A 17,381-nucleotide genomic window follows, 5' to 3' on the forward strand; every position below is an offset into this window, starting at 1 on the left:
CTGGTCTCTCTGCACCTGCTCCCTCCCCTGTCAACCGGGCAGGGCCGCGGGACGCTGCGGGCAGTCTCTAAGGCTGTGTGCGTCTGCCATCTGTTGCCACTGATGGTGGGAAATCAGCACGTGAGAAAGGAGTCCCGGCCCGTTCGGAATATCTGGCGGTGACAGAACCCCAGCGCAGCGTGGGAGAAATGGGAGGAAATCCCCACCCGGGACAGATCCAGCTGCGGGGACGGCCTCGCTCCTTGGACGGGAAAGAGGAGGGAACTTTGAGCGGCTTCTCGATCATGCGCTGGTTAAAGAACACCTGTCCAAGTGTTTTCCTGGCCTGCCAGTTCTGTACGGATAGCAGCCATGCGTGCCATGATTTCACTTTTAGTCCCGTGGTCAGACACTGCTGCTTCCACCTACACCTGTGCAAACGTATCACGACGTAATAAACAGCCAACTGAGAAATCGAATACCCTACGCGACTTCAGAGGGAAAAAAACATGTTGGCCACAAACCTGTTGATATTATTACGGTGTCCTGACCTCAGGTAATTCGTACAGTTGTCATCAAGGTACGTGTATTATTTGGTCATAATACAAAAAGAAAAAAAAAGTGCACACTCTCCTCTTAGTAACACCTGCCGGGCAGGGCTCACGGTGTCCCTGAACACTGTCCACCTCCCACGTGCTCTGTCCCTTGTCTGCGTGAAGGTGGCATTGCCGTGAAAAATGGCATGTCGCTTCCTTTTCCTACTGAATTTGTCCCCCAGAGATGTCAACCCCCGAATGGAAATCAGGAGGTGTAAGGCGTTCGGTTCTTTTGCACATTGCCCATTTCTTTCCGGAAGACCCAGGATGACACAGAAACGTCACCCACCCGCCATCAGCCTTGGCAAGCACGAACACCCCGTCTCCGCTAGCTTTTCTCATTTGTTCACGTCTGTTTCTGCTTCCAACTTTTTGTTTTTTTAAATTAAGTCCAAGTTAGTTAATATATAATGTCATTACATAATGTCATAATGATTTCAGGGGTAGAACCCGGTCATGCATCACTTACATGCAACGCCCAGCGCTCAACCCGACAAGTGCCCTCCTTAATGCCCATCCCCCACTTAGCCCATGCCCCCACCTCCCCTCCAGCAGCCCCCCCCCATTTGTTCTTTTTAAGAGTCTCTTATGGTTTGTCTCCTTCTCTCTTTAATCTTATTTTTCCATCCCTTCCCCTGTGTTCATCCGTTGTGCTTCTTAAATCCCACATCTGAGTAAAATCATATGATCTCTGTCTTTTCCCTGACTTATTTCACTTAGCATAATACCCTCTGTGTTTGCTATTAAACGGTTTTATGCAAGAAAGAGCCAGTGAGTCCAACTTGAACTACCTCCCCTCGTTTTCCATTTTATTTCAGTGCAATTCCAGAAGAAACTCTTCCTTGAGGGAAAGCTCCTCTCCTCCCCCTTAAAATTCTCACCCCCTTTCCTCTTACTCTCTTGCAGCCACATTAGCAGTTCACAAAAGGCCACGGCCATCTGCCCTTTTCCATAGACCTGAGACTATTCAGTGCCATTCTAGCTGGTTGCTTCTTTTCATTACAGCGGTCACATCCCATGGCCACATCACATATTGATTTATCATCTATTCCAAATATATGACACCTGCCACTGTGAGTCAATTCAGTATGTTTTGGCACTGTTTGGGAAGTCTCCATCCCCCCCCCCCCCTCACAAATCAGTTCAGTGGTAAATCCTGAGTCCTGAATTCACTGTGAACTCCCCATTACTCCTGGGGGGTGGCCGCTGGCCTGTCCCCGGTGTTGCTAAGAAACCTGTGTTTGAGGTTCTCCCGAGTTCAAAGCCCAGAAAATGCTGCCCCTGAGTTGCCACATCCTATGTTCTGAGAAACCAGATGAATCTCTGTTGCCTAAGTTCTGCTCAATTTGTCATATGCCTTCTGTCATTTAGCAATGTCGATGATCCTGCCCAGAGTGTTACTGCTGCTGCATGACCAAGGCTCAGGGGGGCTGGTGCCCCTGATCACGGCCATACAACCCATCACGGGAGCAGCGGGTGCTGGCGTTTCTGATGCTGAAGCCAGCCTCCTCCCCTGACCTCTGTGGCCGGGTGGCCATAGGCTCCTGCACGGCCCCCTCCCTGTGCCCACCCAGAGGGGGTTCTGGGCCAGGCTGGGGAGGCAGCGCCTGCCCCCCCCCCCAGAGTGTGGTCTGGGTGTTCCCCGTTCACCACGTGTGATAGGCGGTGTCTCACCTGAGCCCCCAGCTGGGCTCAGCCCAGCTGAGACAGAAACGGGCAGAGGCTATACCAGATCTGCGGTCCCCCGTGCTCCCGAGCAAATGCTGAGACTGTCACTACACACAGGGCACCGGCGTGAGCACTGAAACTCTGTGCTCTCAATCCTCACGATGGCTTTGCAAAGTAGCAAGACTATCCCTGCTCTGGAAAGGAGGAAGAGGGCTCAGGGAAGCCCACACGGCTCACAGGTAGTTTTACTCGCGGGTGTGTGCACTCAGAAGCCCGGACGGGTCCCTCCGACGGCCCCCTCATGGCCCGAGCATCCCCGTCCAGAAACGTGGATGAGCACCTTGAAAATTTCAGGACCTCTCTCCTCAAATATCCACAGAGCCGTGGGGCGCCTGGGGGGCTCAGTCGGTTAAGCGTCTGACTTCAGCTCAGGTCATGATCTCACGGTTTGTGGGTTCAAGCCGGGCGCTGGGCTCCGTGCCCGTGCTGACAGCTCAGAGTCGGCCTGGTTCTCTCTCTCTCTCTCTCTCTCTCTCTCTCTCCCCCTCCTTCCCTCTCTGCCCCTCCCCTACTTGTGCTTTCTCTCTCGAAAGTAAATAAATAAACTTAAATAAATAAGATATCCACAGACTCTTAATTTTCCTGGAGTCTTTCCCCAAACTCGCCACCAGACGCAAACGGAGTTTCCAAACGTCACAGGGGAAAACCTTCAGAAGGATTAACACCTTGAAGAGGGGGAAACATAAATAACCACCCCCCACCCGTTTATTTGAATTTGTAGGGGGTTGGCAGGATCTTGGTTTTTTGGTTTTTGTGGGGTTTTTTTTTTGTAATTATTATCATCAAACTGGCTGCTGCCCAAGGCACACCCATCGCGTGCCCAGAAGAGAGGGAGCGGCCACAGTCAAGGACATGATTTTTTCCCTTTCAGAACCGCCCTCCTCAGCTTGCCTCCATGTTAACTGTCCTAGATGTCACCTGTCTTTGCCCGGGGGCCTCACGGGCCACCCTCGGGCAGAAAGAGCCTGTGTCTTGTTGGCACCCTGGAAACCCACAGAGACCAGCTTTGATGTTGCAATGGGACCTTAGCCTTCGCTCTCTTCCGGAGGTGAGATCCTGCTGATATGAATGAGAAACCAAGCACAAGCACCCAGGGCTTGAAGCCTTTAAGAGAAGAATAGGATTGGGCGGGGGGGACTCATATCCTTTGCTCGGATGTCCCTCAGAAACCAGAGAAAATAATACATCCCGGGCAGTGGCATTCCCACCTGCAGTTGGCGTGCTGATTAATTCTATAGCTCTCGTTATTGACCGCCTACTGTATTCCCCGGGGGCCGCTGACAAACATCAGAGCCGGTGTTTATAAGCATTTTGAGGGAGGACTGTTAGCGGTCCTTGGCACTGAGGGCAGGAGCCTGGGGGTGGGGGGACGTGTTTTGCCTGCCATGCAGACGGGGTCCTCCTTCCCCACCCCACCCCACCCCAGCCTCCGTGGGCTCCACATACACCACGAACCAGCCCGGAAACTCATTTCCACTCACTTCGTTACGGCTCAGAGAACACCGGCTAAAAAAACCATCCGAAGTTTCTGTCTCTTTACCTGACCTGTTGCTCGGAGACACACAAAAAGGCAGGTGACTTAGGTTGGCACCCATTTCAATAAAAAGTCCCTCTGGTGTGCCCCACCGGCCCACCGCCCGATGCCAAGCCGTCCCGGCCAGAGGAAATCAACCAGGCTGGAATGAACAAGCCAAGTCCAGCCCCCCACTCCCACCCCACCCCAGGGTCACAGCCATCCAGGAGCTGGAATTCTCCAGGGGCTCTGGTGACCCCAGGCTCTAAGGACAAAGAGCAGTACTCACAGGCAGCCTTCTCTCTCCTCTCCTCCGTGACAGTTAAAAGGCACAGAGGATGCAATCACCATTTATATAGACAGTGTCCGCCTCCCCAAAGCCAATCAGAGCGGCTTGCTCTGCCTATTTACCCGGCAGCAACATCTTGCAACCCCTCCCGCCCTCCTGCTCTCCACCCCAGACTTGAGGGCTGGGTGGGGGCAGCCCAGGGCCAAAGGACGCAGTGGAACCTTGCAGGGGCCAGTGGCAAGAGGCCACAGGGAAAGAAAGGGCTCTATGTTCCCAGTGCTCTGTGTTCGATCCGGACTTCTGCACACCCTCAAGGCAACCCCCTGGGAAACTGCAACCTCCCTGGCTCTTTCTCGGGTCGAGGAAGGACCCAGGGTAGGCAAGATGAGTCAGGAGGATGCCTTCAGGCCAGCCCTGGGCCATCAGTTTAGTCCAGATCAGAGAGAAGCCTGGAAGGTGAGGATTTGAGCCAGGTTCCTGGGATTCAAAACCCTGTTCTCTCTCATTCTCTCTCTGTATTTTTTTTTTAATTTTTTTTAATGTTTATTTACTTTTGAGAGAGAGAGACGGAGCATGAGCCGGGGAGAGGCAGAGAGAGAGGGAGACACAGAATCCGAAGCAGGCTCCAGGCTCCGAGCTGTCAGCACAGATTCCGACGCGGGGCTCGAACCCACTGACCTTGAGATCATAACCTGAGCCGAAGTCGGACCCTTAACCGACTGAGCCACCCAGGCACCCCAAGATATATTTTCTAATGCTTTGTCATGGCGTAGAGTAATGCACTTGGCTTTTTTTTTAAAAATTGAGGTATAGTTGACATCCCAAAGTATGATCCTTTCAGGTGTACCATGTAGCGATGGGACATTTGCAGCCATCGTGAAATGACCACCAGGGATGAGTCTAGTTACGGGTGTCGCACACCAAGTTGCTACAATGCGACCGACTGTGAGCCCCCACGCGGTGCGTTACATCCTTATGCGCAGCTCAGAGTTTGCATTTCCGGACCCCCTTCGTCCATGCTCCCTCCTCCAGCACCCCCTCCCTTCTGGAAATGCCAGTCTGTTCTCTGTATCTATGAGTCTGCGTTCTGTTTGGCTTGGTTTCCAGATTCCACATATTAATGAGATCATGTGGTTATTTATCTTTCTCTGAGTGGCTTATTTCACTTAGCATAACGCCTTAAGGTCTATCCACGCTGTTACAAGAGGCAAGAGTTCTCGGGCTCCCTTTCTTCTCCGCCCCCTCAGGCAGGCTGGTCAGTGAAACACAAGGGACAGGGTTCATTTCTCTATCGCGGTGTGCGCAGAGCCCTGGGAACCTTGGAAAGGGGCCTGGCAGAGCTCACTCAGATCAGGAGGGGCAGGCAGGACTGTCTGCTCCTACGACACATGCGTGCATGCACATGCGTCCACCGCACGCATATACATACAGCTCACGGTCAGGGGCAGAGGCCTTGAAGCCTGCGGCAGGAGGGCAGCGGGGCTGTGGGGGGCTGGCGAGGAGCTCTGTGCCCGGTGCGAGGCTCCCACCCTCCCTCGGTGGCTCGGTGAGGACAGGAGGCTGTTCATCCCCCGGCACTGAGATGTGCCCCTGCAGACAAGAGGCAGGCGGGACCAGGCGCTCTGCGGGCAGAGGGAGCGGCAAGCTGGACAAAGCTGGCCGGGCCCACGGCAGGTGGCTTCACGCACAGGGGCTCCAGCAAGGGGCCTGGGGTCTGGAGACCCAGCAAGGGGTCTACAGAGGGCCACTCCCAGCACCCTGCTTGGTAAACCCTGGGTGAAGACAGGAGGCGATGCAGAGAAGGATACAGGTATGGTGAGGGGCTGACCCCAGCATGGACCTCTGGCCAAGGGGGTGTGAGAATCGAGTGAAATCTTCCATTCCATAAAGAGTCACCCTCATAACACCTAGCACTTATAAAGGCTTCGTTACAGGGATTTCTACAGAAAATCATTCAGTCCCTCTCAACTACTTTACAAGGTAGACATTCTCATCGCCATTGCATGGATGGAGAAGCTGAGGCCCAGAGAGGTTAGGCCATGAGGCAGGGTCACACAGCAAGCATCTTCCTTGCCAGAGGGCCAGCCTGCCCTCATGCTGGACACGGCAAACCTACTTGCTGGGAAGCAGACCGTGAAAGAATAGACAGAGGGAGTAATCCATAGTTGTCAATCAATGGTGACCAGCGCTACAAAGCTCGAGAAGAGGGCACAGCCCAGACAGGAGGCTGGAAGCCGGGGACCCAGCCAACGTTTGCAGAGAAAGCAGTCACCCGAAGGTTTAAGGCAGGGCCCTGGCTTCAAAACATCGTTGCCCACGGGCTACACTGGGCTTGCACCTGTCTCCACCGCCTGTGAGGTATTATCGGCGGCCAGCTTCTACGCCCGTCCACAGTGATCGTGGCGAGACAGGACTTGCAGTAGGAACCGGAAGACAGGAGAAAATCTAACAAAACCTAACAAAAGACGTGCAAAACCGGATGAAGAAACTTATAAAAATCGACAGGAGCCATTACAGTAGATCTAAATAGATGGGAACTGATGTCTGTTCATGCATAGAAACATCCACTTTCCCCAAACCGATTTGCAGATTCGATGCCATCAGAATCTAAATCCCAACACAGATATCTGACGACAAAATATAAATGCAAGGGGAGCCTGGGTGGCTCAGTCGGGTAAGCGTCCGACTTCAGCTCAGGTCATGGTCTTGCAGTTTGTGGGTTCGAGCCCCGCATCGGGCTCTGTGTTGACAGCTCGGAGCCTAGAGCCTGCTTTGGATTCTATGTCTCTCTCTCTCTCTCTCAATAATAAATAAACATCAGAAAATTTAAAAAGGTATATAAATGCAAAAGCAAAGGTCTAAGAACGGCCAGCATACTGTCGAGAAAGAAGGACATTACAGTCTTGCTCTACACTTATGACTGAGGAAGCTGGAAAAATGTCATGGTTTTGATTACAAAGGTAGACACCTGACCAATTAAACAGAATAGACAGCCTGGAAAAAAATCCCGGAAAGATATGGAGAATTGACAAACGTGGAATTGTAGATTGATAGAGAACACATTATGAAACGGTGCCGGGCAACTGGTCAACTACTTGGAAAAAATGAAATTAAACCTGCTCCTCAATCCATATACAAAAAAATGGGTTTCTGATAGATTAAAGCCTGTGAAAGGCAAAATTTTTAGGACAACAGAAATATATATTTATGGCCTTGGAGGGGAATGATTTCATAAATGATTCACTTAGCCAGCTAACCATAAAAGATCATCAAGTGTCACTACATTACTGTTGAGAATATCTATTCTGCAAACTGTATAAATTAGAAAGAGGAGGGAGGCATTTAAGATGCATATTGCTAATTACGGGTTAGGCTTCATAAAATTAAGAAGACATTTCAATAAAAGAAAGACAACTCAATAGAAATACAAGCACATATCTGCAACGGAAAGGAAATGTCTCCTAAATATGTAGAAAGATGATCTTTCTTGTTAGTGAGAAAAGAAGGTAACTGTTTATTGGTAAAGTATAGAGTTGCAATTGATTTTGTATGTTTCATCCTTTTTCCGGCCACCTAACGACATTCTCTTAAAAGTTGTAATAATTTGGGGTGCCTGGGTGGCTCAGTCGGTTAAGCGTCCGACTTCAGCTCAGGTCACAATCTCGCGGTCCGTGAGTTCAAGCCCCGCGTCAGGCTCTGGGCTGATGGCTCAGAGCCTGGAGCCTGCTTCCGATTCTGTGTCTCCCTCTCTCTCTGTCCCTCCCCCATTTATATTCTGTCTCTCTCTGTCTCAAAAATAAATAAACGTTAAAAAAATTTAAAAAAAAATTGCAATAATTTGTCTGTTAATTCCAGGTGGATTTCGTTGCAAAGGACCATATCACCTGTGAACTGTGATAATGTTCTTTCGAGTCCTTTTTCTTATTTTTCTTGCCTGATTACACTGCCTAGGACTGTGCTCTCCAGTGTCATAGGCACAAGCCGCACCTGCCTAAGGGCCCCTTGAAACACAGCCAGTGCCACTGAGAAAACAAATGTTTCATTTAATTTTATGTAATCATTTACATTCAAATCTCAAAACCGAAGCAGTGTAAAAATGTTCCCTGTTACACGATTTGAATGTAGGACTACATTTCACTTTGTTGTGTTACATAAAATCTTTCATTCTACTGCAGTACATGTAGATGTTTTTTTTTAATTTTTTTTTTTTTGGATTTTTAAAAAATTTTAAATGTGACTACTGGAAAACTTAAAATTTCAGGTTCTATATGTGCCTGGCCCTATTTCCTAGATGTCCCTCTGTGACACTGTTGAACAGAAGCAGTTGTGGTGAATGTCCTCACCTTGTTGGCTTTAAAAAGAATGCTTCTAACATTTCACTAAACGACAGGGTTTTATTGGAAATTCATTATTAGGAGGTTTCTTCTATTCCTACTTTTATTATAATAAATTGATGTTCAATTGTATCAAAATAGTTTCTGCATCTAAAGAGAAACTCACATGGTTTTCCTCCTCTAAATTGTTAATATGATAAATGTCATTAACAAGTTTTCTAATTTTCAAACATCCATTTATTCTTGGGATAAAACTATGGCGAGTTAACTGTTTGCATGAATTTGTACTTCTTTCTCACGAATAACACTGTAACTTTTCCTGCTAACGTGGATTTTCTCTGGCTTTAGGGTCAGATTCTGTGGTCGCACAGATTGGGGATAATCCCTTCTTTTTTTAAATTCTCTGAAGCAGTTTGTATAGTTCTGAAATTCGGCATTATCCAATCACTTACAGTGTGACAAGTCACATGTAAAAATTATTTGCCCCTCCTCCTATGTTTGAGGAAATATTTTTAACAAATCAATTTATTTATCATTTGGGACCATTCAGTAAGATTTCTATTTCCCCTTCGTGCTATGTCAGCAAATTTTTAAATTTCAGGACAAGGGTTTGTCGGTTTTAATACACGCGTTACCATTTTGCTTGGTTGAATCTACAATGATGTCCCCTTTCCTTGCAATATTATTTATTTATTTATTTATTTATTTCCCTCCCTTTTCTTCGTTGGTTAAGGTTGGCAGAGCTGCTTGTAGTTTATTAGTCTTAAAAAAAAAACTTGCGGCTTTGTTGGTCTGTCCTATTCTACCTTTATTTTCTTTTTCGTTGATTTTTCCTCTTAAGCTGAATTACTGCCTGCGTTCAACTTATCTTCATTCTGTTGTGATGTTTCTACCACCTTTAGCTGAGTGATTGGCTCGATTTCTGTCCTTTTTCAACATCCAATATCAGCATTTAAAACTAGATGCTTTCGGGGCACCGGGCTGGCTTAGTTGGTCAGGTGTCTTACTCTTGGTTTCAGCTCAGGCCACGATTACAGGGTTTGTGGGATCCCTTTCCGCGTCGGACTCGGCACTGACAGCTCAGAGCCTGCTTGGGATTCTCTCTCTCCTTCTCTCTCTGCCCCTCCCCTGCTCCCTTTCTCTCTCTCTCTCTCTCTCTCTCCCTCTCTCTCTTCCTGTAGCCTGCTCATGTGTCAGCGATCTCTCTCTCAAAATAAATAAATAAACTTAAAAGAACTCCAGACATGTATAGCAACTTTTACTTTTTTTTTTTAATATAAATTGGATTGAATTGAATTGAACTGAACTGAATTGACTTGAATTGACTTGAATGGAATGGAATTGAACGGAATAGAACTGAACTGGGGAGAGGACACGCTGGTTTGATAGCGATTCTGTGACAGGTGTTCAGACTTAAGTCTGCTACCGATACATCCTCAATTTTTGTAACGTTTCAGGTGCACTTGAGAAGAAAGCATTTTCTTTTTTTTTTTCTTTTTTCTTTTTTCTTCTTTTCAACGTTTTTATTTATTTTTGGGACAGAGAGAGACAGAGCATGAACGGGGGAGGGGCAGAGAGAGAGGGAGACACAGAATCGGAAACAGGCTCCAGGCTCCGAGCCATCAGCCCAGAGCCCGACACGGGGCTCGAACTCACGGACCGCGAGATCGTGACCCGGCTGAAGTCAGACGCTTAACCGACTGCGCCACCCAGGCGCCCCGAAGAAAGCATTTTCTAACTATCCGGCGCGGGGCTCTAGTTATGCCCAATAAACCAAGATGGTTACTTGTTGAGATTTTCCAAATCTCTACTAATATTTTTGTTGCCTTGGCGAGCCTTTCAGTTTACTATCATTACTAATGGTGTGTTAGAACTTTCCATCATGATGGTGAATTTGTTGATCTGTCCTCACACTTGTGCCAAGATTTGCTTATTATACTTCAGGTATACTTGCGTTCTTCCATCAGGTTTATATAGTAGCAAACTACATAAATAGATCACTTGTTGATGACCTGGTTCAGCGTGGACACACTGTCGTTCTTTGTCAGTCTCACCTACCGTCGGTGTTTTCGAGCCTGCCCCCTGCCACCAGAGGCCGGGGTGCAGCAAAACTCAGGGATGGCATCCCGTTCAGATGGCGATGTCTCTTCACACGCCATTTAGTGACTTTTAGAGGCCTGGAAGTTATGATTTACATTTTGAGGAGCCCCAAGATGTTCCTCGTTTCAAAATCCAGTCAGTGAGGACAGCCAGAGTGAAAGTTCTAGGGTGCCCCCCGTCCCAGACTTCCGCGCACATGAGCCCTAAGAGCACCTACAAGGTTGACCCCTGGAAGGACTTCCCCCAGCAACAAGAGCACCACCTCTCACCTCCTGGGCCCAACACACTGGATCGCTAGGCTGGCCGAGAACAGGGCAGAGTGCCAGCCCGGGTTCAGCCTGCTCTGCTAAGAGACACTCAGGAGTGGGAGCACCGGGTCCCCCAAGGTCGTGCATGGGGAGACCTGTCTAGACAATGCCTCCTGTGCCCTCACACCACCTTGGAAGCCCAGAGCCTTCCGCCCTGTGCCCAGTCCTGCACTTGCCACTTTCCAGCTGTGCCCTGACACTCCCCATCTCCACCCTTCCCATCCCCCTCCTGCCAACGGTCCCGAATCTCCGGTCCTGTCCCTCCAGACCCTCCTCCCTGCTCTCCAAGGGCTCGTGTGACTACTCTAGTGCCTGGGACATGGTAAGTGCTTTGAAAATGCGGCGTTTTCCCAGAATGGCAGAGGGCCAGGTGCCGGGCTGTGCCATAACAACATCTAAGTGCTGATTTCATGCTCACAGGCTAGGAGGTCTTGCCTGACCGTCCTCACCTCTCCCGACATGGTTTCACACGTGTCGAACGAGGATACGATTAAAGACGAAGGCTAACCACGGCACATGCTAAACTCTCAGAAGCATTAACTCAGGCCCGATGGAGAAGAGCAATCTTCTCAAGGATGGTATCTTCTTATAATGATTTTTTAGTGTGTATTTTTATTTATTTTTGAGAGAGAGAGAGAGGGGGGGGGCTCATGTAAGCGGGGGAAGGGGCAAGGAGAGAGACAATCCCAACCAGACTCTGTAATCATAACTGGACTCAGGGCTCGATCCCATGGCCGTGAGATCATGACCTGAGCAGAAATCAAGAACTGGACGCTCAACCGACTGAGCCACCCAGGCGCCCCTATGGGATTTATTTTAAAAAATTTTAAATATAATTTAATGTCAAATTGGTTTCCATACAACACCCAGTGCATTATGGGATTTAATCATCCCAGTTGCCTAACAAGGTAGGTACTATTAAAATCCCCATTGGGGTGCCTGGGTGGCGCAGTCGGATGAGCATCCGACTTCAGCCAGGTCACGATCTCGCGGTCCATGAGTTCGAGCCCCGCGTCAGGCTCTGGGCTGATGGCTCGGAGCCTGGAGCCTGTTTCCGATTCTGTGTCTCCCTCTCTCTCTGCCCCTCCCCCGTTCATGCTCTGTCTCTCTCTGTCCCAAAAATAAATAAAATAAATAAATAAATAAATAAAATCCCCATTGTAGAGACGAAGAAACAGAGGCTCAACAGAGGCTCAGGGGAACGAGGGGCCCCAAAGCACATGGGAAGCAGGGGGTAAGGACAGGACGTTGCCCACATCTGTCCTGCTTTGGCTCCCGAGTGACAGGCAGCAAATCATCCCCGGCACCTCCCTCGTCACACAGGAGCCGCACAAGTGACCGTGCACGCGTGAGCACCTCCTGTCAGCCCCCCTGTCACCGACAGCCCCACGAGACGCCAGCCTAAGAGCATTGGACCAACAGTGACTTCCAGTCCTCAGGGGAGTTAACCTCGGGCAAGCGGTCAGCACCTGGGGACCAAGAGTCGAGGTACAGATGTCGCCGTTTCCAACAATAATAATCCAGTGAAGTATGAAGCCAGGGACTTACTTGCTGAGAATCCTACTTCCTTCTGGGCTTATTCTTCATGAGACCCGCTGGCTCTGGGACAGATCACTCCGTGTAGCTTGAAATCCACAGGTTCCCTGTCCTTGCTTGTTCAGCCTGCTGTGCTGGTTAAACATTAATTCTTGCTGGTGATAAAGGTCACAGAAGTCTTGAGAAACCTCCAGGGAGGGCTCCCTTCCTCTACAGCCCTGAACAGCTTGGACCCCTCTCACCACCGACTTAGCCCAGTCGCCAGATCCCTCCATTATCCCCAATAGCCCCAGTTTCAAGGTTTCGCCTCATCAGGTCGTCCCGTAAGGTCCAGCGTTGCAGCACGGGAAACCTTCTCGGGGGCCCCCACATGGAGCCTGCATGCCCTAGCTCTTCCTTCGCCAACCGCTGAAACGATGGTGACGATGCAGAGGAGAATAATGCCACGGCCGAGATTGCGGCGGACGTACAGAAAAACCCCAGGCGAGAGGATTTTCTTGGGACAGAGAGCAGAGCTGAGAGGAGGCACGGAGAACATGCAGAGAAGGTCCGCAAGGAGCGTGGGGGCTGACCTTGGTGGCCACCCCGCAGGTGCTCTGGGCTCCAGCAGGGACAAAGGGCCGAGGGGGTGTGAGGCCGTGTTTTGGGCCGCTCGTCGAGAACTGGGCACACACAGGGAGGACAGGACGGTTGTGGCTCGAGGCGCTTGTCACAGGCTGGAGAAGGGAAGAGGTCTCTGTGTCCCGTCCCTGGAGGCAGGGTTAGCCCGGGGGGGGTGGGGTGGGGCGGGGACCCAGCATTCTGTTCGTGGTCAGCGAGGCTCAGCAGAGTGACACTGAGAAGATTCCAAACCGGTACAAGAGCCACTGGAGGAAAGGAAGGAGAGGGAGGGGCCACGTGGGTCCTACAGGGACGCCCACTCACTGCTTCACGTGCAGCCTGACGTCAGCCGACACCGTAGAAGTAACCGTCCTTGTAGGGGAAGAGTGAGGGAAGGGCTCCCTCTGGGGAACAGCATCTGTGAAGGTGCTGAGGCTAGAAAGAGTATCTCGAGCCCTGAAAGAAGTCCCTCCCCCCCCACCCCGCAAGGACCACACAAAGCAGGGGGTCTTTTGAGCCACGGTTCATAATTTGTACTTCCTCCAACTGCGACAGAAGGCACTGAAGCGTTTCTGGAAAGTCTGACCTTAGCTTGTGTACATCTGAGTTAAGATCACTCTGGCCCTCGTGTGCAAAATGGACCGGCGGGACGAGAGTAAAACCTGTCTCTACGCTCCTGATTTGCAGGAAGGAGCAGAAACCCAAGGAACACGGTGGGAGTTGGGGTGGGCTGGGGGAGGGAAGGGAGTTGTGTGTGTGCACACATGTGCAAGTGTGTTCTTGTGCGTGCGTGCTTGTGCATGTGCATGCTTGTGCACATGTACTTGTGCAAGTGTATGTGTGCGTGCGTGCGTGCATGCGTGTTCGTCCGTGTGCACGTGGACTTGTCCATGTGTTCACGTGCATCTGCACGTGTGCATGTGCATGTGTCTGTGTGTGTCTGTGTGCACTTGTGCATGTGTGTGCATGCGTGTTCACATGCACCTGCATGTGTGTGCATATGTGTGTACTTGTGCATGTGTGTGCCTGTGCGTGTGTGTGCACATGTGTGTTCATGTGCATCTACATGTGTGTGTGCACATGTGCACACGCACGCGTGGGTGTCATGAGGCTGCTGGGAAGAGGACACGTCAGGAATCAGGATGAGTTCACGGACCTGAGGCCACTGGGTGGACGGTGATTCTCGTGGACTGGGAAAAAGTGCCCAGTGGGGGGCCAGCTTAGCCGGCCAGAGACAGAGTTTGGCTTGGGAATTAAATTCTAGACACCACACACACACACACACACACACACCACACACTCACACACAGACACAGAGCATTCGGTGGAGATGTCCAGGGAACTTTTCCAGGTAGGGGTCTGATGTCACAGAAGCAGTCCAGACAGGACATGTAGTTACGAGTGGACAGAGTGGTTTAAACGGTACTTGAAGCAACAAGACTGGATAAAAGCACCCAAAGAGAGAGCGCACGCACACGCACACACACACACGTGAGGGAGAAGGGTGCACAAGTTCCCAAGTTACAGGAAGACAGAGATGTGGCAATGTCACTTTCAGCAAGCTTCTCCGCCAGGAGACAAAAGTACAAGGGATTTAGGTGACATGTGAAAAATTCTTATTGAGCAGGGATCAGCCCAGAATTTTGGTCGGATGACCTCAGGGCACCTCCTTCCCCACCGGTGCCTACCTGCCAACACACGACCCTGGGGTTTATTTTGTGCCTTCCTGCTGGCCGACCTGACCAACCGGCCAGCCATCGTCTCGGACAAATCTGCCATGATGATCACTCTGTGACCTGAAGACTCCTTGGGCACAGACCCCGCCCCATTCTTGATTTTTGTTTAACCACACAAGCAATTTCACTTGGTAGGCCCTGGGGACAGAACGTCTGTGATCTGTTCTGGATACATGGCTATGACTCACCCCTATTCTCCAACACCTCCTCCGGGGGGTCCCCCAGCACCACCACCCCCACCGCCTCTAGGGCTACAGAAGCCGGTCTTATGGGAGGTGGGCTGCAGAAATCTATTCATCTTGCACCCACCCAGGACACACTTTGGTCTGTAAGCCTCCCTCTTAGACCATTTCTGGTCATACTGGACCGGATGGCCTTTTCCCTCGGTCTCAAGGCTCCTTCAGCTTAAGGAAATCTGCAGATGATTTTCTTTCATGGGACACCGTCCCTTCCCTTGATCAATATCTCTCTTCAGATGTGTGTCTTAGCCAGGTGGCAGAACCTTCTACATCCTAAGGACATTCTACTGATCTCCGTACACAGGGCACGTCAGTTCTCCGCACAGAAGTCATCTGACGATGCTCCCCAAACTGGCGAACGTCCCTCGAGGAAACGAGAGCAAAAACGAACACTTTCGTCCACAATCCTACTGCAGACAGAGCGCTGATGTCAACATGGGGAGTCGACATTAGCCTTCGAGTTTTCGGTGTCTGCAAATGTGTTAACCAGAGGGCGGCAAAACCGCGTATGCTTTTCGCAACCTGCTTTCCGCCACTTGACAGGATACCATAACCACGTGAAACCAGTTCTCCCGACATTATTTCTGAAATCATCATCTCCTCTCATCTTGCTGTCTCTTGAGCTTGTTGCTGTTCTGAATCGTCCATTCAGTTACATGCTGGTGCCTCACTATGTAAACGTTTTCGCTTAATAAAGAATTGGGATAATTCGAAGGACAAGAGTTCCCTTATCAGTTTTCCCTAAAAAAAAAAAAAAAAAAAATTCCGTGCTTTCACATATTTCTCTTTGGAGATGAACTCTCAAATCATTTGTTGGTACACTAAAAAATCGTGGTGAGGGGCGCCTGGGTGGCTCAGTTGGTTAAGTGTCTGACTCCTTATTTCGGCTCCGGTCATGATCTCACGAATCGTGGGTTCCGCAGCAGGCTTTGTGCTGACAGAGCAAAGACTGCTTGGGATTATCTTTCTCTCCGTCTCCCTCTCTCTCTCTCTCTCTCTCCCCCTCTCCTGCCTGCTCTCTATCTCTCTCAAAATAAATTTTAAAAACTTACACTAAGAAACATCACGGTGAGATGCGGGTTGGAAGAACACTAACACCTAATGTTGTGGAGAACTGGCCCCCGGGAATGGAAGTCTTCCTGTCCAGACTAACTTCGATCCTGTCTCATGTGAGTCTGGAGTCCCTCCAGCACCAGTAGTTTATTTTGTGGGTGACCGTATAGAACCCCGGGAAGGGCAAAGGAGGTCAGAACAGGGCCCGTTTTCACCCCGGTCACCAGTGTGCGCAGCTCGAGCTGAAATGTGCCTTTGGGCACAAGACATTCCCCTGGTGGGGGGGGGGGGGTTGTTCCCCCTGAACACCCCTCACATCTGCAGAGCCAGCGCTGGTGATCGGGGACAGCCCATGGCAGAGTCACGGGCGTCGGCAGCTGTGTGCTGAGAGAGGTACTAAGTCGTGGATGGCATCTGGCCTCGTCCCTCCACGAAGTCTTGTATTTACGTGTCTGCTTTGGAGGCGTGTTCACAGGAGGATGTAAATCTCAGGTAGTTTTTCTCCCACCCGAACTCACGCGTTTCAAGAGAACGCGTTTTCAACTTCACGCCGCAGCTCGGAGCTCAAGAGCCCGTTCAGGCGAGGCAGCCCTCTCCCAGTGAGTGGCAAGTCGCGTGTCCACTGTGACGTTCGCTACAGAGTGACAGTGTCCTTGAAGTGAGCGCACAGGTGTGCACTGACATGGAGAAGCACCTTTAACAAGACGCCTGACTTGGTAAAAGAAAACACGCATCCGAAGAAAGGTGTCTGTCAAAGGAAAGCTTGCCTGGCAAGGGAGCACAAAGTAACCAGTCAGAATGTGTGTTGGCAGAGGACCCACCTACGGGGGGTGGGGCGGGGAACGGGTGCCCTGACCCTGCAGCTGGAGGGCCTGGTCCAGTGGCTCATGAGTCACCATCGTTGTCAAGAGCTGCATATGGCGGGGGTACTGGCTCCAGAGATCATCCCGCCAGGATCGCGGGCTGATTCTATCCCAGCGAGAACCTTGTACTACTCAGTTGAGTTCAGGCACACTTGTCCAAGGCCGCCGCGATGCCCACAAGCTTTCAGCTGCTGCTTCCAGACGGAACCGGGCACGCACGTCCACTTGGGCAGCTCTGTGACATTTCTGCGACGCACAGCTTCCTGCCCCTTTAGCATGAGTGGTTTGAGGCATGACCATCGAATTCTAAGCCCAGAAGCGGCCAAGCTACATGTAGAGAGCAGTTGGCCACTGCCATCTCCTGATGAGATAGGGCAGCAGACCCACACCAGTCTCCCCAGTGGATGATCTCCTTGGGTGATGCAGTTCCACATCGCCAATGTTTGGCCATTCGAGTTAGGGTTATGGTTGTCTGGGTCCCAGGTGACCCTCTGATAGGAAGAGTTA

The 17,381-nt window shown here is 50.6% G+C and overlaps 2 protein-coding genes across 2 annotated transcripts in view; both read right to left on the minus strand.

Moving 5' to 3' along the window:
• DDC (dopa decarboxylase) overlaps positions 1 to 13,201 on the minus strand; it is an 84,633-nt gene extending 71,432 nt beyond the window's left edge. The window contains exon 1 of the mRNA XM_047849002.1: positions 12,396 to 13,201. The gene's annotated coding sequence lies outside the window, so the exon portion shown is untranslated. The remainder of the gene's footprint in view (positions 1 to 12,395) is intronic.
• Positions 13,202 to 15,190: 1,989 nt separating this feature from the next.
• Positions 15,191 to 17,381, minus strand: part of GRB10 (growth factor receptor bound protein 10) — a 190,752-nt gene continuing 188,561 nt past the window's right edge. The window contains exon 18 of the transcript XR_007148069.1: positions 15,191 to 15,202. The gene's annotated coding sequence lies outside the window, so the exon portion shown is untranslated. The remainder of the gene's footprint in view (positions 15,203 to 17,381) is intronic.

Source organism: Prionailurus viverrinus, chromosome A2 (assembly GCF_022837055.1).
Source record: "Prionailurus viverrinus isolate Anna chromosome A2, UM_Priviv_1.0, whole genome shotgun sequence".
NCBI classification, from domain to species: Eukaryota; Metazoa; Chordata; class Mammalia; order Carnivora; family Felidae; genus Prionailurus; species Prionailurus viverrinus.